Here is an 18673-nt window from a genome sequence, read left to right as displayed (position 1 = left end):
GGGTCCTGGGATCCAGCTTCTGTTGGGCTCTATGCCCAGTGGGGAATCTGCTTGGATTCTCTCCCCCTCCTGCCCCGCACACTAAAATGTATCTCTAAAAAATAAAAAGCATTGAAATTACCAGGTTTGTAAGATCTTTTTTTTTAAAGATTTTATTTATTTATTTGACAGAGAGATAGCGAGAGCAGTAACACAAGCAGGGGGAATGGGAGAGGGAGAAGCAGGCTTCTTGCCGAGCAGGGAGCCCGATGTGGGACTCGATCCCAGGACCCTGGGATCATGACCTGAGCCGAAGGCAGACGCTTAACGACCGAGCCACCCAGGCGCCCCAAGTTTGTAAGATCTTAATGATCTTAACTCCATTACCTAAATTTATGTCGATACAATGGCACAAGGAGACAGATGGATATTCATTGCAAATCACATTCATGCAGGTGTTCAGAGCACCCCTAACTGATGTCCTAAGTGAGTAAGTTCTACTTTCCCACTGAGAGAACAAATGGAAGGAGGGAAGCCTGGGTGGCTCAGTTAAGCATCTGCCTTAGACTCAGGTCATGATCCCAAGGTTCTGGGATCTAGCTCCCTGCTCAGCAGGGATTCTGCTTCTCCCACTCCCTCTGCCCCTCTCCTGGGCTGTGCTTTCTCTCTCAAATAAAATCTTAAAAAAAAAGGAAGGCAGACAAACACAAGCAGGGTCATTCCAATCAAAGTATATTTACACCAACAGCATAAACTGACAATGATTAGCCAAGGTAGGCCTTTTAGCAGTTGACTTGTAAGTAGGCTCCATGCCCAGGGTGAAGCCCAATGCAGGGCTGGAACTCATGACCCTGAGACATCAAGTTGGATGCCTACCTGACTGAACTACCCAGGGGCCCCCAGCAGTGACTTTTGAGCTTAGAGTCCCTGAATGAGTCACCTCCATGAAAGAGCGCAGACCATTCCAGAAAAAGAATGTAGAGACCCAGAGGTTCACTATAGGAACAGAAACTCAAGGGTTGTAGGCCTGATTCTACAGAAAAAGCAGACTCCACAGAGACCATGTTGAAGTTTCATGGGCAGAAAAGGGCAGTGAAACACCAAAATCGGACAGCCACTTTTTTTGAGTCTAAGGGATCCTTGATGGGTCATATTCCAGCCTCCTAAAGTTATCACCCAAACCCCAGCAGACATTTCACACAGTGAGGCACATGGCAGGTGGTGGTGAACCTTAGGAGATCTACTGAGGCTCCTTGAACACTGCTTCCCCGAGCTGGACAGCAGTAGGCAACTTGCCACACTAAACAGAACAATGCTGACAAGGGCAAATTCCCGAGGATTATTTCCTTCTGCCCACCTAGACACTCAAACACATAAACAACAATGAAGGTTAAACTTTTATTTAGAAAGGCTGAAACAACTGTATGCTAATTTCCACAGCTAGGTTGTACAAAAAATGACCTGAAGACTTCCTTTTGGTATCCCTGAAGAAGTGGATTCCTGTACAGGAACAAAAGGAAAAAAAAAGTGAGCCTCCTTATTAGGTAAGAATGTATTATGTTGAGTTTATAAGGGGCTACCCTTTAAACTAGTTCACGTTAAAAAGCTTGTTTCCAGGTATACTTTTCTGTTTATCTTAGTCTATTAAATATTAAACACCAATATTTGAACAGATGCATACCTGTGATATGGGCCTTGTTCTTTTTTCACACCTGGAACACAAATATACAATCGACTTCAGCAAGTGATTTATTCCCTTTCCCATATTTAGAAATCCCTTATGATCCCTCAGACAGTTCCTTCTGGAACAAGCTTCCTCTTTTCCCCCAGCCAGCCCCAGTGGGTTCACCTTTACAGGCTCTGGGACTAGGACAGGAGGTAAGACATGTGACTGTTTCTTCACTGGGAGTTCTAGTTTGGGCTACCCTGCACCACCTAGATTTACTCACCTCTGACTTCAGACTGGAGCTAAGCAGAAAAACGGCTGAGGGTTCCTGCAGAAGATTGAGAACTAAGCCTCTCAAACATCTCCGGTCCCTATTGCTGAGAGCAAAAGCACATCTGTAAAAGCTTTGTAGGTTTCAGAATGCCTATTTTACAGTAACCACCAGGTAGTCCCCAGAACTTCCTATTGGCTTGAAGCCAGTTGATAAACTACTGTTGTCACTTCGTTCCAAGGCAAGCTCACAGCTCAGAAAATACCTTTCAGTCACAATGATCAGACTGGGGCGGTATTGAATTCATCACTGGTGAGGGAGAGCTTGTTGTAGGTGGTTCAGAATGGCCACAGACAAGACTCTGGAGTGAGCCAGTAAGGTCTTCTTACAGCTACCCAGGCAAGTGCCACCCAACACACACCCCCCCTAAAAACACCCGGCGAATTCTATATAGCAGCTAAGTGATGTTACAAAGGTATTTACCTCAAATCATTCCTGGGCTCCACATAAGGCACTGGACCTGAAACGATTAAGAACAGAGTCAGTAATGCTTACGTCCAACAATAGAAGTTGTTCTTGCTTAAACTATCATTCCTAGGAAAATCAGATTTCCGAGTCTCAACAGCAAGTTATCAGCCGAACGAGATTCCATGTAAGTCATCATGCATTTATACCCTCGAAAGGGTATTTTTTTCTACCCAATATGCTCCATGAACCACATACGGAAACAACTCACCTTTGCGCAAACAAGCAGGTTAATGGGTTAACAGCACCTAGAGAAAGACAAAAACATAGGTGGATAAAAAGCCCTTCCACATAGCATCCCTCCACTCCTGCCTTCTCCAGTTTCTCAGGTGTTCACTTATTTTCATTGTGTAGGTCATAGTGAGCTAGTTTGATTCATCATGGAAACTGCCTATTTGGTGGCATGAGCCACAGACATTAATCCACTAACCTGTTAACTCGAGGCTTTTGGGCAGCACACAGAACAAGCTGCTCCTGAAAGAGAAGATTACATAATTAAGTGAAGGATCTAAAACAGCCACATCCATTCCAACTATGATTAATGGATTTAAACTAAGAAAAGCCAAGCAGATGCTATTGACAGGCATACACCCTACCTCAGACAGTTCCTTACGAACAAATTCTCATCCTTTCTCCCAGTTAGCCCCAGTGGGTTCACCATTACTGGCTCTGGGGCTGGAACAGGGGTAAGACAGGATGCTTGCTTTCCTCACTGGCACATACTCTGGCAAGCCACAACCACTAAGGTTACAAGTACTCACCATCCTTAACGCTCTCCGAAAGCTCAACCCTGGGCAGAATCATCAATGAACATCTACAAGAAATTGATCAAGAGACGCCTGGCTGGCTCAGTTGGTGGAGCATTCGACTCGAGGTCATGAGTTTGAGCCCCACGTTGGGCATGGAGCCTATGTAAAATAAAAATAAAAAAAATAAAGCTGCTCAGAAGAAACAGATCAAGAAACATCACTACAAGAACCAGAAACCTATATGGGTCAATGAAATGTCTGGTCACAACAAAACACCCACAATGAAATCATCCTTTGGAAAACGAATTCACACATATGCTAATCAGTATTAGGAGAAGCTACTTACTTTAAGATAGAGGAATGTGTCACCATCAGGACAACCTGCAAAAGGGGAACAAATGATTATCTGAAAATATAAAACGGAATAAAGTTTCTTCATTAACAGAAACTGCCATCAGAACTCTAACATGCTATTAATTGTCACACCTCACAGAGGATCAGCATATCTATTCAAATCATCTGACAGTTGACATATGGGTGAGGGAGAGCACACCCTCACAAGAACTGTACTGTTAGGCTGCTCTCTCCCCCCACAGCAAAGTCATTACAAGAGAACAAGCTGAAGGAGCAAAAAGGCAATGCTGCTCCACTGGCCATTTGCTCTCCTGGTTGCAGGCAAAACCGGACAACACTCCAATCCCCCATCTGAACAATTCATTACCTGTATTCACCCTGGGAGGCAGTTGGATTCCTCAGGCCTAGTAATGAGATGCTAAAACAGAAAAGGAAGGCATTATATATGTACCTAAGAATAATCACTCACAGACCCTTGAGTACTCTTGGCCCACTTCTCAGTAGGAAGATGACATCACTTTTAGTTCAGCCATATGCTTGTCTTTTTTTATGTTCATCATGGAGTGGTCAGCACAATTTGAACAAGAACCCCACCTAGACACTGTGCCCACCCACACCTGCGGAAATCACTGCCTACCCACCTGGAGCATTACCGTAATACCTAGTTTGCACGACAAGTCTTGTCCCATCCTCCAACCTGTAAGGTCTTTTGAGCTGAACCACATCTGAAAAAAACAAAACAAAAACGAGGCGCACCCCTCACTTAGTTCCACACCTTGCAGTCTGTCTCACGTCTGTGCCCTAACACCTCCGCGCTAAAACCCCAAGCGTTTGCTGCGGGATGGTGCTACTCAGAATTTTTATGTTTTCTCCACTATCCATCAGAAAGAGAGAGTTCAATTTTAAGTATCATCCCCGTAGCACATCCCACTGGACTTGCGTAAACTCCACAACGGAGGAACAGTGGTAAAGGATGGCCGTAAACACTCACCCTAACAAGTCGGCTCCTCTCCATTCTTCAGCGTTCAAAGTGCGCCCGAACCCTGCAGACGAGGACAGTAAATCAACATTCGTGATTTCACAATCGCTGTTTCCGGAGCTACGACTGTGTTGGACTTCCGCTATGCAAGGCCCGTCTCCTCAGAGAGTCTTATCCTCACGGAACTCAGTACAGGTCTGTGAAAAGGTTCTCATCACAGAGAGGGCCGCCGCTACGGCCCGCCATCGCCATTTTGTCCTTCACAAAGCTGCGCTGCTGCTTCGTGGATTCAAGGCTATGGCCGAGATCTTACCCTCCCCCGCCAACCAATAAGTGCAACCTAAATGCTCAGGCGTGCTACGCTCACTTGGTTTAAGAAAATAAAACAAGTAAGGTTCTACTCACCGAACGCCGCGGAAAAATGAGACCGAAGGGCTGTAGCGACATACTTAAATACCACCTCGCAGAGGCCCACGGGATTTGGGGGTGGGACTATGGCGGGCGCAGGCGCATAAGGAGAGGGCGCGCGAGCCCGGGGAGTTGTGGGTAAAGAATTCCAGGGAAGGGGGGAGTGCCGTTCGCGCCTTCAGGAGCTGGGGCGCGAAAAAGACGCGCCTGCGCTTTAGGGAAGCGCGCAGGCGCTCCTGTCTGGCGGCGGGGGCTCTGTACCCCAGGCTTTCTCTGGGACGAGAGCGCGGAGGCCTTGGCTTCGCACCGGTGGTGGGCGACCCTCTGCCTCCGTCACCGCTGCCTGCCCCCACACCCTTCCCTGAGCACTGCCCTTACTTACATACACACCCTCAACAGGTGTGCAGGCTCCGCCTCCACGGATCCCGAACCTCCTGCAGCCTCGACCCGTGTCATCGCGGTCCCACGCCTGCCGCCCAGGCGCATTCCAGGACTGGTGCGCAGGGTCCCTGCTTAGCGGGCGGCTTGGGGGAGGTCCTTTGCATGGAGCCATTTCGGGAAAGTGAATCAGGCCGTAAGTGCTTTGCTTGAGTCTTCTGACAGGGTCTGATTTTTCCTGAGCGGCCACCTATGACCTGCTGTCTAGTCCGCTGTCGCTAGGAGCTTGGCTTGTAGTTGGGCTAATATTCGCTATCATTGGAAGCACTGTTTTAAGCACACTACACGAATTGATTAGTTCTCCCAAATCCCTAGATAGCCCATTTTATAGATAAGGGACCCTAGGTGTAAAGAGTTCTTACGGAGCTGCCTGCATCTCCCACCTGATCGTCAAGGTGGTTCCAGTCACCTCTAGACCGTTAAGACCAATTGGCTTGGTTCATCAGTAGTTTGCGGTAAGCACCTAGTGTACTTGCAGGTTTTAGAAACATTGCCTAAGCTCTGACTATGTGCTCCGCTGTATGACCTCACCTAATACTGCAACCCGGGGAGGAAGGTATTAAGGTAATGTTACAGATGAGGAGACTGAGGTCTAGGGAGGTTAAGTAACTTGCTGGGTATTATCCATTTAAGAGATATCAGAGGCAAGCAGTCTGCAAATCCAGGCAGTCAGATTCCATGCCCGCACTTCTGACCACTATGCTTTACTGCTCTCATCTCACAGTTCCTGCTCAAGGTAGTCAGGGAGCAGGCAAATGCACAGGAAACAAATGGAATGATCCCTGGGTCCTGTTTCTCAGTCTTTTTTTCATTATCGTCTCCTCCTCCCCAGGAGCCTTAAAAAGACATTTCCCCCTCCAATCCCACTCATGAAATTTTAATACCACTGATATACTGCATATCTGCTTATGTACGATGGCCCTTTGGTGGGCCAGAAACCTCTTTAATATCTAAGATTTTTCTGCCCCTCCCCCTGCCAAACCAATTGTCACTCTTTCAGGGGCAACGTTGTCCCTATGTGTGTCCCAGGGTAACATAACAAGTATTCACAACGAGAGAATTCCAGTTTGAATACATTTAGGGACAAATAAATTTATTTACTCAGCAAATATTAATTGCTTGTTCAAATACATGATTGAAAAGTTGTAACAAGGGGCACCTGGGTGGCTCAGTCGTTAAGTGTCTGCCTTCGGCTCAGGTCATGATCCCAGGGTCCTGGGATCGAGAGCCCACATCGAGCCCCACATCGGGCTCCCTGCTCCGCAGGAAGCCTGCTTCTCCCTCTCCCACTCCCCCTGCTTGTGTTCCCTCTCTAGCTGTGTCTCTCTCTGTCAAATAAATAAATAAAATATTAAAAAAAAAATTTGAGGGCGCCTGGGTGGCTCAGTTGGTTAAGCGACTGCCTTTGGCTCGGGTCATGATCCCGGAGTCCAGGAATCGAGTCCCACATCTGGCTCCCGGCTCAGCGGGGAGCCTGCTTCTCCCTCTGACCCTATCCCCTCTCATGCTGTTTCTCTCTCTCTGTCAAATAAATAAAAATAAACAAAAATCTTTAAAAAAAAAAAAAGACTATTATTTAAAAAAAAAAAATTGAGCACAGGCTTGGAGCTGGAACAGAAAGGAAGTGTATGGATGTTTCCAAAAGTTGGAAAGAGGCAAGTTATTGTTTGGTGTCCTTTTGATGTTGTAAACTGGGCCAACACACCCTGGGGGTTATCTGATTTTCTAGGGAGTGTGCACTTTTGTTGGACTTCCTATTTGCTCTTGATTTGGTTATTTTATAATTCTTTGATATCCTTGTGTGACATTAGCCAGTTTTATATCTACCTATGAACAAATTAATTCATATCAGCATTCTTGATGGATGGACTCTAAAATACTCCTTTCCTAGAATTTTCTTTTGAACAAGTCTTAAATCTTATTTTTTCTCTCATTAGTAGGTTGCATAAAATCTTTTTTTAAAAAGGTTTTATTTATTCATTAGACAGAGAGCTTGCGCGCGCAGGGGAGCAGCAGAGAGAGAGGGAGAAGCAGGCTCTCCACTGATCAGGGAGCCTGATCCAGGGCTCCATCCCAGGACCCCGAGATTATGACCTGAGCTGAAGGCAGATGCTTAACCAACTGAGCCATCCAGGCACCCCTTTCCTGTGTTTTTTTTAATTTTTATTATTTTTTATTTTATTATTTATTTGACAGAGAGAGACACAGTGAGAGAGGGAACACAAGCAGGGGGAGTGGGAGAGGGAGAAACGGGCTTCCCGCGGAGCAGGGAGCCCGATGCGGGGCTCGATCCCAGGACACCAGGACCATGACCCGAGCCGAAGGCAGCCACTCAACGACTGAGCCATCCAGGCGCCCCCCCTTTCCTGTGGTTTTTACAACAAATTTAATCTGGCTCCCTGGCTCTGATTTCCTCCCTTTTAATCAATCCATTCTCTACCTTGTAGCAGAGAGATCTTTCCAAATAAAACATTTGTGGTCAAGTCTCACTTCTCAGGGGCACCTGGGTGGCTCAGTCGTTGGGCGTCTGCCTTCAGCTCAGATCATGATCCCAGGGTCCTGGGATCGAGCCCTGCATCGGGCTCCCTGTTCGGCAGGAAGCCTGCATCTCCCTCTCCCTCTCCCCCTGCTTGTGTTCCCTCTCTGGCTGTGTCTCTCTCTGTCAAATAAATAAAATCTTTAAAAAAAAAGAAGAAAAAAGTTAAAAAAAAAAAAGTCTCACTTCTCAGCTCATAATCCTTCAGTGCCCTTCCATAGTCTTTAGGCTAAAGACCAGACCATCAATATAGCCATCAGGACCCCTGCTTTCCTTGGCAATTTTTTTTTTTTAAAGATTTTATTTTATTTATTTGAGAGAGAGAGAATGAGAGACAGAGAGCATGAGAGGGAGGAGGGTCAGAGGGAGAAGCAGACTCCCTGCCGAGCAGGGAGCCCGATGCGGGACTCGATCCTGGGACTCCAGGATCATGACCTGAGCCGAAGGCAGTCACTTAACCAACTGAGCCACCCAGGCGCCCCTGCAATTTTTTTTTTTAACCACTTCTCCCTCCCCAAGCCTGATCTACCCTGCCTCCCATTTTAACTCTTTTAGGTTCATGCCTGTGTAAATCATCACTGTGTCCTTGTTGCCTGGCAGAATGCAAGACACTAAGAAGGATTCAATATATATTAGTTTATCTCCATAAATTTGGAATGACCTTTTTCCAGCCTCAATTCATTGCCCTACATATGGTATGAGCGCCTTGCTTAGAGGTCTGGCAAGTTTCCTCAGGGAGCAACCCTGCCCCCACGTGGCTGCAAGAGGCACTGCCTCCCTTAAGGGAGGAGGAGGATATGCAGATTACCACTGTTTTGCCAGGAATTGGGAGACCTGCTAGTAACCTTGGTGGAGAAACAGTCCCAATTTGATAACAGAATTATCTGGATTGTGGTAAAGTGTGACATTGGAAGGATTAGCCTGGTCTCAGGGGAGACGAGGATGTTGAAGAGTATAAGGACAGGCTCACGTGCTTTATTTGTAGACCGGAGGGAGGAAGGTTTGGGACGGAAGGCACGATGGGGAGTTGATACAGGTAGTATCAATTCTCGGCCTTTTGGCTAAGATCAAGTGTGGTATCTGTTCTTATCAGTTTAACATCTGATACGTCCTCTATCCCAGGACAATGTATTCCATTGATTTTTGGAGTGGGAGCTGGAATAGGAGCTTGCTTTGTGTACTCGATGCATCGTTTCCCTGGTCCTTGGGTGTTTAATGGGGTTGATATACTTGGAGTTAGAGTAATCCCACATCAGGCCTTTGGCCTGGGAAAAAGAGCTATCACAGTGGTAAAGACAAAGTAGAAGTCTCTGAAACTGACCCGTCCCCATTCCAGGGATGTCCTTTCTTCCCATTCTCTCCTTAACCCATTGCACTCTAGCTCCTGTACCCTCCCCTCCACGAGGCCACTACTGACCTCATTCACTTAATCCCAGAAGATAGTTCCATCTCTTTTTTTAAGATTTTATTTATTTATTTGAGGGACACCTGGGTGGTTCAGTCGTGAAGCGTCTGCCTTCCGCTCATGTCATGATCCCAGGGTCCTGGCATTGAGCCCCGCCTCGGGCTCTCTGCTCAGCGGAAAGCCTGCTTCTCCCTCTGCCTGCTGTTCCCCCTGCTTGTGCTCTCTCTCTCTCTGTCTCTCTCTTCCTCTCTGACAAATAAATAAATAAAATCTTTTTAAAAAAATAAGATTTTATTCATTTATTTGAGAGAGAGAGAAAGTGAGAGACAGAGCATGAGCGGAGGGGAGGGGCACAGCCCCCCCCCCCTTTTAAAGTAATCTCCACACCCAAAGTGGGGCTGGAACTCACAACCCCAAGATCAGGAGTAGCACAGTCCACCACTGAAGCAGCCACGTGCCCCAATACTTCCATCTTTCTCGACCTCTCAGTAGCATTTGACACTGTTGACCTGCCCTTCTTCCTGAAGTGTTCTCAACCCTTGCTTTCTGGGACCCTGCCCTCTCCTGGGTCTCCTCTTGCTTCTTGGCTATTTTCACTATCTATCCCTACACATTCTTCAGGGCTCTGCCCCAGGTCCACTTGTTTTCTCATTCACTATGCTCTGCCTAGACCAACTTACCCATCATCTTGGCCTCATTTACCATATATATGCTGCCGTGTCCCCAACATCATCTCAACCCACGATCTTCTGAACTGCACACCTTGTATCTAATGGTCTGCCAGACATCTTCATTGGGATTGCCCATAAACAGCTCCACTTGTCCAAAACTGAATTCGTCGTCTTTTCCTACAAATCTGTTCCTTCTCCAGTGTGCCCTCTCTTGCTCAATTGTCTAAGCCAGAGTGTGATCATTATCTCCAGAGCTGATGCACTGTAAATGCTCTCCAGCCAAAGACTGCCAGGAACGTATTTGTATTGGAGCAACTTGGGTTTATTACTTGTTACAGTGAGGAAGAACCCACACCAGGGGAAACCGCAGGGTGTCTCAGTAGGAGGGTGTTAGAAAGAACTTATTGTAGGATCTGGGCTTGTGTTAGGTGATTTTGGGGAGGGTTTAAACAAGTGAGGCTTTACTTTTTTACTTTTTTACTCTGGATTTGATGTTTTCAGGAAGTGGCATCATTTTATTATTGGGTATCTTAATAAGTCTTACCTAGAAGGAGGGAAAACTATAGTCGATGAGGCTAACCTAGGATTGGTGAAGAAGCAACAGTCACTCATAGTAGCCAGGATAGGGAGCTGTTTGGACTTTTGTGATTTGGACAATGTTCATGTTTTTTTCTGTGTTCAGACGTGATTATAGAATAGGCTTGTTTTGGGCGCCTGGGTGGCTCAGTTGGTTAAGCGACTGCCTTCGGCTCAGGTCATGATCCTGGAGTCCCTGGATCGAGTCCCGCATCGGGCTCCCTGCTTGGCAGGGAGTCTGCTTCTCTCTCTGACCCTCCCCCCTCTCATGTGCTCTCTCTCATTCTCTCTCTCTCAAATAAATAAATAAAATCTTAAAAAAAAAAAAAGAATGGGCTTGTTTTGACTTGACCCATCATGATCAGAGAGTGGCCTTGTCTTATGTTGATGTTCTGAAATTATGTTCAACAGGAGAACACCAAGGCCTCGTGTAAGTGCCAGGCCAGCTTCTAGATGTCAGCAGCTGCTTTCCTCTTTCTCAGTACCCTAGCTTAAGCCATTCTCCCTGGATTTCTGCTACATATTCCCAACCTGGTTTCCTGGCTCTGACTTTGCCTCCTCCTCCTCCTACTCCTTCTGCTTCTGCTGCTTCTTCTTCTAGTTTATTTTTAAGTAGTCTCCACCCAACATGGGGCTTGAACTCACAACCCCGAGGTCAAGAGTCCTATACTCTACTGACTGAGCCAGTCAGGTGCCCCTGACATTACCCCCTTCTAACCCATTCTCCACATTATAGCCAGAGTAGTCTTGTGGTCTTTCTTTCTTTCTTTCTTTCTTCCTTCCTTCCTTTCTTTCTTTCTTTTAAGATTTTTATTCAAAGAGAGAGAGAGAGCACAGAGAGAGAGAGAGAGAGGGAGAAGCAGACTCCCCGCTGAGCAGGGAGCCCGCTGTGGGGCTCCATCTCAGGACTCTGGGATCATGACCTGAGCTGAAGTCAGACGCTCAACCCACTGAGCCACCCAGGTGCCCAGAGTGATTTTTCTTTCTTTTTTTTTTTTTTAAAAGATTTTATTTATTTATTTGACAGAGAGAGAAATAGCGAGAGCAGGAACACAAGCAGGGGGAATGGGAGAGGGAGAAGCAGGCCTCCCGCCGAGCAGGGAGACTGATGTGGGACTCGATCCCAGTACCCTGGGATCACAACCTGAGCCGAAGGCACACGCTTAACGACTGAGCCACCCAGGCGCCCCAGAGTGATTTTTCTAAATGAAAAATCTGATCTCAGCTAAAAATCCTCAGTGCTCCTCCTTTGCTCTTAGTTAGGTTCAAGTCTGTACCTCCTGACAGAGCCAACAAGGCCCACTTTTGTTTCAATTTTTTTTTTAAAGATTTTAAAAAATTATTTATTTATTTGACAGAGAGAGAGACACAGCGAGAGAGGGAACAAAAGCAGGGGGAGTGAGAGGGAGAAGCAGGCTTCCTGCTGAGCTGGGAGCCCGATGCGGGGCTCGCTCCCAGGAACCTGGGATCATGACCTGAGCCTAAGGCAGACGCTTAACGACTGAGCCACCCAGGCGCCCCTGTTTTTCAGTTTTAGTATCACTACTGCGTTCCTTCTCTTGTTCTACTTCACCCCTTACCCACATAAACTCCCTGAGAGCAGAAATCATGTCTGTATAATTTATTTTATCCCCATCGTGTAGAACAAGGCATGACACTGTAATTCATTGATTGCCTGCCCCATGCTATGAAGTAAGCTCCAGAAGAGGTTGTTAGGAGAAATACTTGAACTGTAGACAGCTTCCTCGCCAAAGGAAGCTCTTCGAGGATAGGAGCAGCGTCTGCCCTCTCCTGGCAGCGAAAGGCACTGCCTCCATTTGCGGAGGAGAAGGTATACGCAATTGACCGGTTCTCTGCTGGGAACTGGGAGGAGGGCATTCACCTTTGCGAAAAATTCAATTTGAGAAGAGAATTTCCTTATTTCCTGAACCGTGGAGGAATATGCCATTGGGAAGTTCTTCCGGGGAAGGGTTAGACTGGTTTTTGGAAGAGCTGAGATGTGGAATTTTGTAAGGGACAGCTTGAAGCCTGCTTTTATAGCCTTGAGTGCAAGTTCAGGAAACAAGTTCTGATGGGAACCTTAATTGTAGGTTGTTTCTTTGTTTCTTGGTCCAAGATCATGAGTAGTATGTGTTATTATCATTTAATATTTCGTAAATCCTCTACCTGAGGATACTTTATGAAGGGGATTTTTGGAACAGGGAGATTGAGTAGAGGCTGGCTCCATCCAATTCACAGACCAATCTGATATCGCAGTACCTCCATGAATGGTGTGGTTCTCTCTTTTGGGATAGTTGTCAGTTAAAATGCAGACTGTTGGTATTCCACTGTGTCTTTTGGTTTTTGGAAAAAAAAATTTAAGGTGAATCTGCTGTTTCCCCTCTTTCTTTCATGCTATATATATATTTTTTAAGATTTTATTTATTTGCGAGAGAGAGAATGAGAGAGAGCACGAGAGGGAGGAGGGTCAGAGGGAGAAGCAGGCTCCCCGCCGAGCAGGGAGCCCGATGCGGGACTCGATCCCGGGACTCCGGGATCATGACCTGAGCCGAAGGCAGTCGCCCAACCAACTGAGCCACCCAGGCGCCCCTTTCATGCTATATTTTTGATGCATATTTTGTCTTTTATGTCCTGGTTCTTTAAGATTTAGTTATTTATAGTATTCTATTTAGAAATTTTCTACAAGTTATTTTGTCCCCTAATGATAGACCTTTTTTCAGATTACCAAATATTTAATGCTATAACAAGTGCTACAGTGAAGTCTTTTGTATGTTGCTTTGTGCACATGTATGAGAGTTTCTCTGGGGTATGAATCTAGAAGTGACATTTCTGGATAATAGCAAGAGTATTTTCAGTTCTATAGACTGTTGCAAATTGCCCACATATCCTGAATTGCAATTCTCTGCTATTCCTGAATAATCCCATTTTTGCTGGCAAAGTAACTGACAGTTTTATTTTGAAGGTTAACAGTTGCTAGTATAAATGGCAATTAAAAAAACCATTTTTCTAGTTGTTTGCTACTGGCATACAAGACAGAATTGTTTTGTGTCTAGTTTTTATTGAGCTCTTATTCTAATAATTTGCAGATTCAGTTTGATTTTTCTTTTTTTAAAAGATTTTTTCTTAAAGATTTTATTTATTTATTTGACAGAGAGATAGAGAGAGAGCACAAGTAGGCAGAGTGGCAGGCAGAGGGAGAGGGAGAAGCGGGCTCCCCGCTGAGCAGGGAGCTCGACGTGGGGCTCGATCCCAGAACCCTGGGATCATGACCTGAGCCGAAGGCAGCCGCTTAACCGACTGAGCCCCCCTTTTTTTTTTTTTAAGATTTTATTTATTTGACAGTGAGAGCACAAGCAGAGGGAGAGAGAGAGAGAAGCAGGCTCCCCGCCGAGCAAGGAGCCCGATGTGGGACTCGATCCCTGGACCCTGGGATCCTGACCTGGGCCGAAGGCAGCCGCCCAACCAACTGAGCCACCCAGGCGTCCCCAAGCGCCCCCTTTTTAAAGATTTTATCTTTTAAGTAATCTCTACACACAACATGGGGCTTGAACCTAAAACCCCAAGATCAAGAGTTGCATGCTCTACTGACTGAGCCAGCCAGGCGCCCCTCAACTTGATTTTTCCGTACAGAATTTTTCTGTAAGTAGAGAAAAACATTTAGGTCTTAATTTTTCTTGCAAATTGAATGTTAGTTACCTATAAAAGTGTTTGTAAATTACTGATAATAAACTAAATGTGAGACCTGAAACCATAAAAATTCTAGAAGAGAGCACAGGCAGTAAAGTCTCTGACATTGGCCATAACAACGTTTCTTCTAGATATGTCTCCTTAGACAAGGGAAATAAAAGCAAAAATAAACTATTAGGACCTCATCAAAATAAAAAGCTTCTTTTTTTTTTTTTTTAAAGATTTTATTTATTTATTTGCGAGAGAGATTGAGAGACAGAGAGCACGAGAGGGAGGAGGGTCAGAGAGAGAAGCAGACTCCCTGCTGAGCAGGGAGCCCGATGCGGGACTCGATCCCAGGACTCCAGGATCATGACCTGAGCCGAAGGCAGTCGCTTAACCGACTGAGCCACCCAGGCGCCCCAAAATAAAAAGCTTCTATGCAGAAGTGAAGGAAACAATTAACAAAACTAAAAGGCAACCAACTGAATAGGAGAAGGTATTTGCAAATGACATATCCAAGAAGGATTAGTATCCAAAATACATAAAGAACTTTACAAATTAACACCTCTAAAACAAATAATCCAATTAAAAATGGGCAGAAGACATGAACAGACATTTCTCCAAAGAAGATATTCAGATGGCCAACAGACACATGAAAAGATGCTCAACATCACTCATTATGAGGGAAACGCAAATCAAAACTACAATGAGATACCACCTCACACCTGTCAGAATGGCAAAAATCAATAACACAGGAAGCAACAAGTGTGGAAAAACAGGAACCCTCTTGCACTGTTGGTGGGAATGCAAACTGATGCAGCCACTGTGGAAAACAGTATGGAGGTTCCTCAAAAAGTTAAAAATAGAACTACCCTACGGTCCAGTAATTGCACTGCTGGGTATTTACCTCCCCGAATACAAAAACCTATTCAAAGGGATACATGCACCCCTATATTTATAGCACCCTTATTTACAATAGCCAAATTATGGAAGCCGTTCAAGTGTCCATCGACAGATGAATGGATAAAGAAGATGTGGTCTATATACACAATGGAATATTATTCAGGCATAAAAAAGAACAAAATCTTGCCATTTGCAACACTGTGGATGGAGCTAGAGAGTATTATGCTGAGCGATCTAAGTCAGAGAAAGACAAATACCATATGATTTCTTTCTTTAAAAGAAAAAGATTTTATTTATTCATTTGACAGAGAGAGAGAGCGTGAGCACAAGCAGGGGAGCAGGAGAGGGAGAAGCAGGCTCCCTGCTGAGTAGGGAGCCCATCCCAGGACTCCAAGATCATGACCCCAGCAGAAGGCAGCCGCTCAACTGAGCCCCCCACGCGCCCCTCTTTTTTTTTTAAGATTTTTATTTATTTGAGAGAGAGAGCATGAGTGTTGGGCAGGGGAGGCAAAGGGAGAGGGAGAAGCAGACTCCCCACTGAGCAGGGAGCCCGATGTGGGGCTTGATCCTAGGACCCTGAGATCATGACCTCAGCCAAAGTCAGACACTTAACCAACTGAGTCACCCAGGCGCCCCAGACAGATACCATATGATTTCATTCATATGTGGAATTTGAGAGAAAAAACAACAACAACAGATGAGCAAAGGGGAAAAAACAGACAAACCAAGAAACAGACCTCTTAACTATAGAGAACAAACTGGTAGTTACCAGAGGGGAGGTAGGTGGGAGGATGGGTGAAACAGGGGATGGGGATCAAGAAGTGCCCTTGTCTGATGAGCACTGGGCGATGTATGGAAGTGTTAAATCACTATATCGTACACCTGAAACTAATATAATACTGTATGTTGGCTATACTGGAATTTTAAAAAAAATTACTGATAGTACTATTTTAAAGAAACTGGCTAATCAGTTCTAATGCTGCTTTCTAATTTGAGGATGAAAGGGAGTCTTTGTTCTAAACTTGCTAGAAGATCCATTTTCCTTCAACTTTTTTTTAATTTAAACTTTTTAAAATTTTTATTTTTAAGTAATCTGTACACCCGGGCGCCTGGGTGGCTCAGTTGGTTGAGCGACTGCCTTCGGCTCAGGTCATGATCCTGGAGTCCCGGAATCGAGTCCCGCATCGGGCTCCCTGCTCGGCGGGGAGCCTGCTTCTCCCTCTGGCCCTCCCGACCCTCCCCCCTCTCATGTGCTCTCTCTCATTCTCTCTCTCTCAAATAAATAAATGGAATCTTTAAAAAAAAAAAAAGTAATCTGTACACCCAACATGGGGCTCAAACTCCCAATCCCGAGATCAGGAGTCACGTGCTCTACCAAGTGAGCCAGCCAGGTACCCCATTTTCCTTAAACTTCTGAGTTTTAGTTTCCTCTGTAGTCAACACCTTTATTTTATTTATTTGTTTAATATATTTTATTTTTTTGAAAGCAATTTTAAGTTTACAGAAAAATGGTTAGAAAGAATGGAGTTCCTGTATACTTCCTTACCCTCCCTTCGGCCCCCACCCCTTCTGCTATTACTAACATCTTGCATTAGTGAAGTACACCTCTTATAATTGATGAGCCAATATTGATACATTATTATTAACTAAAGACCATGGTTTCCATTAAGGTTTGTTCTTTGTGTTGTACATTCTGTGGGGTTTGACACATGTATAATGACATGTATCCATCATTACAATGATACAGAATAGTTTCATGGCCCTAAAAATCCCCTATGCTCCACTTACTCAGCCCTCTCTCCCTCCCTCCCTCCCTCCCCAACTCCTGGCAACCACTGATCTTTCTACTATCTCCATAGTTTTGCCTTTTCCAGAATGTCATATAGTTGGAATCATACAGTATGTAGCCTTTTCATATTTGCTTCTTCTACTTAGAAATATGCATTTAAGATTCCTCCCTGGGGCGCCTGGGTGGCTCAGATGGTTAAGCGTCTGCCTTCGGCTCAGGTCGTGATCCCAGGGTCCTGGGATCGAGTCCCGCATCGGGCTCCCTGCTCAGCGGGGAGCCTGCTTCTCCCTCTGCCTCTCTCTCTCTCTCTGTCTCTTATAAATAAATAAATAAATAAATCTTTATATATATAAAAAAAGATTCCTCCCTGTATTTTCATGGCTTGATAGCTCATTTCTTGTTATTGAACTGAATAATATTCCATTGTCTGGATGTACCACAGTTTCTTTATCTGTTCACCTACTGAAGTATATCTTGGATGCTCCCAAGTTTTAGCAATGATGAAAAAAGCTGCTATCAACATCTGTGTGCAGGTTTTTGTGTGGACATAATTTTTCAACTCATTTGGGTAAATACCAAGGGGATATGATTTCTGGATCATATGGTAAAAGTATGTTTAGTTTTGTAAAAAAACTGTCAAACTATCTTCCACAGTAGCTGTACCATCTCATGTTCCTACCAGAAATGAATGAGAGTGTCTTTTACATTACGTCCTTTGAGTTTTCGGTGTGTTGGATTTTAGCCATTCTGATGCATGTGTAGTGGTATATCATTGTTTTATTTATTTATTTATTTTTTAAATGCATTTTTTAAAAAAGATTTTTATTTATTTGTCAGAGAGAGAGAGAGCACAAGCAGGGGGAGCAGCAGAGGGAGAGGGAGAAGCAGGCTCCTCACTGAGCAAGGAGCCTGATGTGGGACTCGATCCCAGGACCCTGGGATCATGACCTGAGCCGAAGGCAGATGCTTAACGACTGAGCCACCCAGGCGTCCTATCGTTGTTGTTTAAATTGCAATTCCCTAAAGCATATTTTCATATGCTTATTTGACATCCCCTGCTTCCTTCTTGTTTTTTCCTTCCACTATAGGTGACCATTTTATATTGGCTTTTGGTTTATCTTTCTTTTGTCACTCAAGAAAATAATACACACAAACACACACTCCCTTCCTTACACAAAAGGTAGCACACTGTGTACGTTCCATAGCATTTTACAGAACATTTGTTTTCAGAGGCATAGGATTTCATCATATGGATGTTCCATTATTTCTTTTATTTTTATTTATTTTAAAGATTTTATTTATTTACTTGGGTAAAGGGAGAGAGAGAGAGAGACTCTCAAGCAGACTCCCTGTTGAATGGGGAGCCCAACTTGGGGCTCGATTCCGGACTCCGTCTCATGACCTGATATCATGACCCTGAGATCATGACCTGAGCAGAAACCAAGAGTCAGACACTTAACCGACTGAGCCACCCAGGCGCCCCTCCATTTTTTTTCCCCCTTACTAATGCAGTCTTTTTTTTTTTTTTTTAAAGATTTTATTTATTTATTTGACAGAGAGAGACATAGCAAGAGAGGGAATACAAGCAGGGGGAGTGGGAGAGGGAGAAGCAGGCTTCCCACTGAGCAGGGAGCCTGATGCCAGGCTCGATCCCAGGACCCTGGGATCATGACCTGAGCCGAAGCCAGACGCCTAACAAGTGAGCCACCCAGGCGCCCCTAACTAATGCAGTGTTTAACTGGGCCAGAAGCAGTC

At 45.1% G+C, this 18673-nt stretch overlaps 1 long non-coding RNA gene and 10 other non-coding genes across 24 annotated transcripts; 2 read left to right on the top strand and 9 right to left on the bottom strand.

Moving 5' to 3' along the window:
- Nucleotides 1–1363: 1363 nt before the first annotated feature.
- LOC115939905 (uncharacterized) lies at nucleotides 1364–5033 on the bottom strand. Of its 14 annotated transcripts, none has more exons than XR_014138512.1 (13): nucleotides 4929–5033; nucleotides 4536–4587; nucleotides 4186–4269; nucleotides 3912–3962; nucleotides 3537–3571; nucleotides 3203–3255; nucleotides 3038–3116; nucleotides 2872–2915; nucleotides 2653–2689; nucleotides 2400–2436; nucleotides 1929–2022; nucleotides 1661–1691; nucleotides 1364–1479 (listed from the first exon to the last, which is right to left on the bottom strand). It is a non-coding gene; the product is annotated as an uncharacterized LOC115939905 (long non-coding RNA). The 14 variants fall into 14 exon arrangements; XR_014138514.1 differs by having other exon boundaries at nucleotides 1929–1973; XR_004074678.2 differs by having other exon boundaries at nucleotides 3203–3349; nucleotides 4929–5030.
- LOC115939911 (small nucleolar RNA SNORD22) lies at nucleotides 1763–1887 on the bottom strand. The gene has a single exon (XR_004074686.1). It is a non-coding gene; the product is annotated as a small nucleolar RNA SNORD22 (small nucleolar RNA).
- Nucleotides 2165–2233, bottom strand: LOC115939910 (small nucleolar RNA SNORD31). Its single transcript, XR_004074685.1, has one exon. It is a non-coding gene; the product is annotated as a small nucleolar RNA SNORD31 (small nucleolar RNA).
- On the bottom strand, nucleotides 2515–2584 carry LOC115939909 (small nucleolar RNA SNORD30). Its single transcript, XR_004074684.1, has one exon. It is a non-coding gene; the product is annotated as a small nucleolar RNA SNORD30 (small nucleolar RNA).
- Nucleotides 2762–2828, bottom strand: LOC115939917 (small nucleolar RNA SNORD29). Its single transcript, XR_004074692.2, has one exon. It is a non-coding gene; the product is annotated as a small nucleolar RNA SNORD29 (small nucleolar RNA).
- LOC115939912 (small nucleolar RNA SNORD22) lies at nucleotides 3034–3159 on the bottom strand. The gene has a single exon (XR_004074687.2). It is a non-coding gene; the product is annotated as a small nucleolar RNA SNORD22 (small nucleolar RNA).
- LOC115939906 (small nucleolar RNA SNORD28) lies at nucleotides 3640–3714 on the bottom strand. Its single transcript, XR_004074681.1, has one exon. It is a non-coding gene; the product is annotated as a small nucleolar RNA SNORD28 (small nucleolar RNA).
- On the bottom strand, nucleotides 4037–4109 carry LOC115939907 (small nucleolar RNA SNORD27). Its single transcript, XR_004074682.1, has one exon. It is a non-coding gene; the product is annotated as a small nucleolar RNA SNORD27 (small nucleolar RNA).
- On the bottom strand, nucleotides 4391–4465 carry LOC115939908 (small nucleolar RNA SNORD26). The gene has a single exon (XR_004074683.1). It is a non-coding gene; the product is annotated as a small nucleolar RNA SNORD26 (small nucleolar RNA).
- A 3913-nt stretch (nucleotides 5034–8946) lies between the features above and the next one.
- LOC115939915 (U2 spliceosomal RNA) lies at nucleotides 8947–9131 on the top strand. The gene has a single exon (XR_004074690.2). It is a non-coding gene; the product is annotated as a U2 spliceosomal RNA (small nuclear RNA).
- A 3524-nt stretch (nucleotides 9132–12655) lies between these two features.
- On the top strand, nucleotides 12656–12838 carry LOC115939916 (U2 spliceosomal RNA). The gene has a single exon (XR_004074691.1). It is a non-coding gene; the product is annotated as a U2 spliceosomal RNA (small nuclear RNA).
- The last annotated feature ends 5835 nt before the right edge of the window (nucleotides 12839–18673 follow it).

The sequence above is a fragment of the Leptonychotes weddellii genome, chromosome 11, assembly GCF_054177405.1.
Source record: "Leptonychotes weddellii isolate Sample4059 chromosome 11, ASM5417740v2, whole genome shotgun sequence".
Classification (NCBI taxonomy): Eukaryota; Metazoa; Chordata; class Mammalia; order Carnivora; family Phocidae; genus Leptonychotes; species Leptonychotes weddellii.
This window is presented reverse-complemented; position numbering and strand designations above follow the sequence as displayed.